A 7,500-nucleotide genomic window follows, 5' to 3' on the forward strand; every position below is an offset into this window, starting at 1 on the left:
CTTCTCTTCAGGAGGTTGTGGAAGACCTCTCTCTGGTAATGTCTTGTATGATGATGAAATTAGGACCCATTCTGTTCTAGCCTACGTAATACTACAAATATCGGTGAAGTGATTATCTATGATCTATCTTCCTGATAAGAAACAGAGGTGTAAAAGTCCGGCTTCAGAAAATAGATGTCCTGCCACATTTTTGTTCCAACCATTCACTTAATCAGCTAATTAGCAATTCTTAGGCCACGTAGATCAGATAATTAGTGAAATCCCACAGGTAAAACCAATACTTGGTGGGAGTTTTACTTTCTGAAAATAAGAAACAGACTTTTACATCTATAATAAGAAACTACAAAAACTTTTATAAATGCTATGGGAGAATCCCTTGGTTGATTATTCAACTTTGTCAGATTCTCTGAGAGGAAGTGTACTTTGGGGTGATATAAAGCCCATGAATAAATGATACGCTAGCTGACAGACATTGCATCATGGTTGTACCAAAGTACACAATCTGTTAAATCGCTAAAAGCTAAGAATGCACCCTGAACTGCGGCATACCTGTCTATTGACAAGGCACAACTTGTTACCATGATGACCCATAAGACAGAGCAACCCAAAATAACGGTACGTATCAAGGCCAGATATTGGGCAGATACTCTTTAAAGTTATCTACTACAGTATGTCGAATGCCATATGATCAAATGGGACAAATCACTAGTAGCGCTTGATGTCACAACAGCACAAATATCAGCAGGACTTTCAAACATGTCAGTGAAACAACTGAGAAAGCAATACGAAGCAAGATGGCTGACATTAACAGACATGTCTAAAACACAATGGAGAAACCAGTGACAGACAACCAAGCCTATTCAAGGTAAGTGCAACGCACACCAAGGATTATTGGTGAGGTGCTGGCCACTGGTGAAGCAACGCGCAACATGATCGTATCAAGGCCAGATTTTGTCAGTGTTTGGAATAACGCCGTTTAAAAGAACGGCGTTAGGTAACGACGGGGTAATCTAACTAATTACTTTTCCTGTCGTTACAACGCTGTTAACGTTACTGGACGTTAAATGCGGTGCGTTACTATGCATTGATTGAATAAACTGTGTAATCCGAACGCACCCTGGCTCACAGCTAGTGAGGAGGTGGGTTAATAACGATGTAAGCAATATGATTGGCTAAGGCAAAGTCATGTTTCATGATAGCCAATCAGAGCCAGTGTTTTTACACACTTGCCAGCACACGTGCCACACACACACGCAACAGCTAAATAGAGATTCGACGAAACAGCAGAGGTCAGGAGCAATCCGAAAAGTTGGCATTTTCAAGGTGGAGATATAAGCACTACTTCAAATTCATCAAGGCAAGAATGTGCATGTAATGTGTACATTATGTCCAGGAGCGAAGACTTTGTCGACATCTGTTGTAAGCAACTCTAATTTAATGAAGCATCTCACACACGCATCTAAAGCTAGTGGCCAAAAACACCGATACCTCCACCACAGATGATAGCTCGCCATCCACTAGCAAAGAAGGACTCAGAGCAAAGTCCTCCAAGCAGCAAAAGCTAGATCTTTCTGCCTTACAACAAAAACTTATGACACAGGCTGAAGTCAACCGTAGGTCTGTCGATGTGCAATATCTTGAATTTCCCCTTGGGGATCAATAAAGTATATCTATCCTCATTTTAATTGGCTGCTCAAAACTGCTCAAAAAATCTAAATTCTTTTAGCCTGACAAGCCAGACCCACATTAAAATGTAGGGTCTGGGCACTCACCGTTCGCAGTGCTCAGTCCGAGGGGCGGGATAATCAGTTGTCTTTCAAATTCCCTCTGCACGCAATAGGACAGCGGCAGCGCTATGAGTCCCATGCGTTTCCCACCAGCGGAGCTAGTTGGCTAGTTCAAATGTTTGCCAACTTACTGTAATAAAAGCTTAACTCGTGTCACACTGTTCGCCAACAGCAACATCCATCTTATTTGTTTTCAAGTAGCAGGGAATTCAAGCCAAACCGTTGCAACTCTGCCATCAATCATTATGTTAAGCCCACCTAACGACTCTATACACGATTTCATTGGCCTGATTGAGTTTCGATTTCTGGAGCTCACAAGCCAACGCAGAGTTGCTAGACTAGCCCTGGCAGCAAATGTAATTGCCGCTAGGGGCGCGTCTAGATTTCTAGGCTAAAATTCTTTGACATATAGCAACTTTTTTTTTGTAACAGTAACGCAAATAGTTACTTTCCCTGGTAACGGGTTACTCTTATCATAGATTCAGTTACTAACTCAGTTACTTTTTGGAACAAGTAGTGAGTAACTATAACTAATTACTTTTTTTAAAGTAATGTTCCCAACACTGGATTTTGTGAAATAACTCTTAAAGGTATCTGCTACATGCTATATGATCCTGTATATTAAGTATGTTCAGGAAGTAGACAAATTACAAAACGCTGACCTCTGACTAGAAAAATTACAGTGGGACCCCTCTTGACATCAGATTTCCTACTTGTGAACTCTGGGTGACTCGACTTTAAATGCACAACTGAAGTTTGACCTCTGACTTCTGAGTCGTCTGGAACGCAGCGTTGGAATATTCCTTCAGAGGGCCATGAAGTTCCTGCTAAAGCAAAATCACTAATGCATCCAAAGTGTCAACCGGACTTAAAGCTGGCTCATTTTTAGACACCATCGGAAAACCAGTGCTTGTCATCGGCTGGACTCCAAAGTTAGTTTAACTGCTTTTTGAAGCTCGGGGGGATGTGGTGGGTGGGGGTGGGGAGGCTGGCTCTCTCAGTGGTATGGAGCAGTGGTAACATGCGTGAGATCACAGAAATTGGCCCAATCAAAATGGGCTCATTGTTGTGTCACCGTCTCGGCACCACAGGCCAAGGCTCTCCGTTTGCGCTCATCAGCGGTTTTCCACCATGAAGACGCTTCCAGTTCACCTAAGGGTGCATTATTTACCAGACTTGGCGCTTGGTAGAAAACCTGTTAGATTGTGAATGAACTGGCAACATTCTGCCATTTGATAACGTTGTTCAGAAAAAAAGGATTAAATGCTCACTTCAGCGAGATGCTGGACCTAAACTGCTGGCCTAGAGGTGTATGGCTCTCTTGTATGGAAAAAGGCATTACATCACAGGTTTGGGCCGGTCAATACAGAAGAATAAGGGGACACATTAAAAGCCACCTATAAATGTTGCATTCCTCCATCATAATATAATTAACTCAAATTCAATAAATTCAATACATTTCTCTGCATTGTCCTCTACAGTACGTTTCGTGCATTTGCAAAACAAGCTGGAAGGAGTAGTGTGTCCTTTAAGCTGCATGTCTGAAACGATCCCCTTGCAGTCGGAACTCAAAGAGTAGAGAGTCATAATGAGTTTCCCCCGGCAACACTTTAATCATCCACTTCACTCCTCGCTTGCCCCCTCCAGGGAAGAACCAAACCAGAGAGGGTTAAAGCGGATAGTAATCAAGGATCTTTGACCAAACTGCATGAAATGGAACTTAAGGCACCTCCCCTAAATTCCATACCATGGTCATGAGTAAAAAAAAGGTTCTTGAAGGAACCACTGGGTTGACTTTAAGAAATTTTGACACAGAGGTTCCTTTCAAAAAGTAATGCATTTAAAAAGTCAAATCCCTTCTAAATGAATTATAGTCTGAAAAACAAATCTCTCTGTTTTGTCTTTAAAAGACTGAAGACACATCCTAAATTACATACCATGTTTATGAGGGAAAAAGAAAGGTTTCCAAAGGAACTGGTGGTTCTACTTCTGTTTATTGGCCGTAAAGATTCTTAAGGTATGGCTGCACTCAGACACCTAATAACCCCCCAAAATATTCCATGAAGGTAAGAGCTCTCTGAAAGGACTAGACTCCGGCTCATTACCCTTTTTGACACAGATGCCCTTTTGTGAACTTACAGTCCAAGAAGGGCTCAATGAACGCTCAATATTATGTATTATTTAACATTCTGAGTAAACCTCTGCCATCTATCCACACCTGAACTGTCCCATTATGTTCACCTTCCGATGTTACAGTACATACTTGCTATCAGGAGCCACACTGACTACCATAACCTACGCACACGCACATGAATTCAGTTAACTGTTCGGACTGTAGGGACTGTAAATTCAATCCAGTTCAGTTCAGTTTAGAGGCGGTACCACCCAACTTAAGATATATACTGTCCTGTTTAACGTGTTAGCACTTATCATCTAGAAACATTGGGCAAAATGCCTGAAAGGTCACCAGCAATGGAGCAATATAATTGAACAACCGTGCTAATTGTTTTTTGGATAATCAAACCAAAATGACCCTGGATTAAGTTTTTGCCCGACCAAGTTTAACAGCTCCAGCGCACCATTTCAATGATGCCATGCTGTAGGCTATGAATCAGTGGAATAATTCAAACCATTGTGGACGGGGTGAGAAATTGAATGTGTGTGTGTGTGTGTGTGTGTGTGTGTGTGTGTGTGTGTGTGTGTGTGTGTGTGTGTGTGTGTGTGTGCACGTCTGTGTGTGTATGTACGTGTGTGTGTGTGTGTGTGTGTGTGTGTGTGTGTGTGCCCACGAGCGCAGCCACCAGCCTGAATGTCTTATTCAAAACAGACATGCCTGATCAACACCATCTACTTAGTACCACCCATCTGTGCTACAACACAAAGCCATGCTGACAGAGACTCAGTGTGCACCTTCCTGTTTGCGGGCGAAAGCCAACGCACTCTATATTCAAATATTCAAGCGCTTTCTAATTAGTGCCCACTGCCTAGAAAAGGGAAACACATAGTCCTGGAGGGAGGTTCTCATTGGCTAACCCTCTCATTTCCCAACATGAATTCCCTACTGCTTGGGAGGAGGAGCTGTAATCATTGGTGCAATAAAACTGATGTGAACTTCAACCTGAGCCAGTCAGTATGTCAGGGCAACACTGGAACCTGTACAGAGACCACTCACATTAAGATATACAGTAATCATGTTATCATACACACACACACTTTCTCTCTCTCTCTCTCTCTCTCTCTCTCTCTCTCTCTCTCTCTATTTCTTTCACACACACATTAAATCATCATCTTGATATTTTGATGATGAGGTTGATTCACATATGTGGCCATTCACAAAAAAAAAACACTCACACAGACCACACAGACACACACACACACACACACACACACACTTAAGATAATCAGCCAAACACCTTGTCATAGTATGCTCATTAGTCAAAGTCAAAGTCAAAGATCCAAAGGCCACAAATCTGATGGACTGATCCAAAAGAAAGAAAGAAAGAAAACATTAAATTAACATAGAAACAAACAACCCAGCAGAGCACAGGGGATATGCTCTGGTGCTAAAGCTGCCTCTTGCCATCTTCAGATCTATTCAACAATGAAAGAAGGAAACCAATGAACAACAGCAAAAAAAAAAACAATTAAATGAACAGAAATGAACAGAAATGGGGGGAAAAGACAAAAAAAGAAACCGCGGCAGGGCCACTGCACACAGCCCGCCTCACCTGTGAACAGGCAGACATGGGCCCGGCAGCCTGGGTTTCTGAGAAAAGCGCTCCCAGATGCCAGCACATGTGAATCCCCTGCAGGTACGGCAGGCTACGCTCCCCCCAGCCCACTGCCGAGAGACCCGCAGATTTAATACGTGTTTACTGCGCTTGACAGAGAGGTAGTGTGTGTGTGTGTGTGTGTTTAGATGAGAGAGAGAGAGAGAGAGAGAGAGAGAGAGAGAGAGAGAGGCAGGTTTGATATGAGTTTACTTTTCAAAGATGGTCATACACCAGGGGTCCCATAAAGACTCCTGTCTCTAGTCTCTTCAAGCCACCGGCTTCAGAAAGTAAAGCTCCAAACACAAATTCGTGTCAACTCTCTAGTCTATAGTCACTCACAAACACAAACTTGCTCTCTCTCTCTCACTTATCAGTCATGTTTCACTCAACCAAAAAACACATTTGTCCAAACTCCATTTTGGTGGGGTCTCCCACGGAACAGATATTTAATCCTAAACATAGGCTCAGTCCATCAGATGTGTGGCCTTTGGATCTGCCAGGGAACCTGCTAAGGAACCTGTTGAAGAACCTGTCAAGACAAAAGGATGGTTCCTCTCATCTCAGGGGACAATAAAAGTTGTTGAACCGTTGAGTGTCCAGAGCCATGACATTAGAGGTCTTTTGTCAGCCTCCACATCGGGTCTACTGTGGAGACTAAGGTGCTCTTAGGAACCTCAGACACCTAAATGATGACTTTTATTTTAAAATGTTGGTTCTATTCACACTTCAGTTTGACAAACTTAACTTTTTGGCCTAAAACCTCCAACTTACAAACCAGCAAAGACTCATTTATCCACCTCTCTCTCTCTCTCACACACACACACACACACACACACTTACACACTTACTGTGCATACACACGTGTATACATACTAACTCTAACTCACCTACTCACAAACACAAACTTGGTCTCTCTCTCTCTTTCTCTCTCTCTCTCTCACTCTCTCTCTCACACACACACAAACACACACACACACACACACACACACACACACACACACACACACACACACACACACACACACATTTTGCAAGAGCACCATCCAGGTGTGAGGGAAGGGCTGAGCAGTGTGACCTTTGAAGCCCTTCTGACCTCTGGAGGTTAAAAGGTAGGATTCACCGCCGCAAGACCCAAAATTATAATAAGCATGACCAATGGTGTTTGTAATGTAGTTCTCTCTGTCAGTTCTTTTCAATTCAATGTGCTTCACTGGCATGACTGTGTATTGCACAATACTACCAAAGCATTAAAAAAAGAGTATGAAAAAATATTAAGTAGTAAGTAATCTCTCTCTTTTTCATTCTCTCTTTCTCTCTGTAGATTAGAGACAGAGGGAGAGGGGGAGGGGCAGACAAAGAGTTAGAAAGGTAGTTAATTTTCAAAATGAAAGACAGCAAGAACGCTGGGGGGGAGACATAGTGAGAGTCTGAGAAAGAGAGAGAGAGAGAGAGAGAGAGAGAGAGAGAGAGGTAGAGAGAGAGGTAGAGAGAGAGAGAAAGAGAGAGAAAGAGAGAGTTGTTTTATTCTGATCACTTCCTCACTGAATTGCCATTGCCTGTAGGTCACTCATTCCTCCAAAAATAAATCCACTTCCATGTTTCCAAGTCTCCCTTGCCTTATTGTTGCCAAGCTCCGTTATATAAAAGAGGCCTTGTCACCAGGCAACCTGCTCAGGTGTGTGATGGCTACTCATGGCCCTGACCTGGCCTGCATCAGGTTCATATAGCCGTCCGGCCTGTGCTGATTCAGGAGCTGGAAATCCAGCAAACATTAGAGGGAAAGTTCAAACACATTTTGTTGTGTGTAATCATTCCAAAAGACCCTTCCAGCATCCATGTCAGAGAGTGGAGAGTAAACTTTTTTTCATTCAACTGATTAGAACACACCTCTATTTCAGATCCAGAAACTGGGTCAGATCGCAGAGAAGAGTCAGCCAGTC

The 7,500-nt window shown here is 42.8% G+C and overlaps 2 protein-coding genes across 2 annotated transcripts in view; both read right to left on the reverse strand.

The window, feature by feature from the left end:
- LOC121718035 (NACHT, LRR and PYD domains-containing protein 12-like) overlaps window positions 1–7,500 on the reverse strand; it is a 1,225,568-nt gene that overhangs the window by 579,803 nt on the left and 638,265 nt on the right. The gene's annotated exons all lie outside the window — the stretch shown is intronic.
- Window positions 1–7,500, reverse strand: part of LOC121718037 (collagen alpha-1(XI) chain-like) — a 77,467-nt gene that overhangs the window by 68,831 nt on the left and 1,136 nt on the right.

This window comes from Alosa sapidissima, chromosome 9, assembly GCF_018492685.1.
Source record: "Alosa sapidissima isolate fAloSap1 chromosome 9, fAloSap1.pri, whole genome shotgun sequence".
Lineage (NCBI taxonomy): Eukaryota > Metazoa > Chordata > Actinopteri > Clupeiformes > Clupeidae > Alosa > Alosa sapidissima.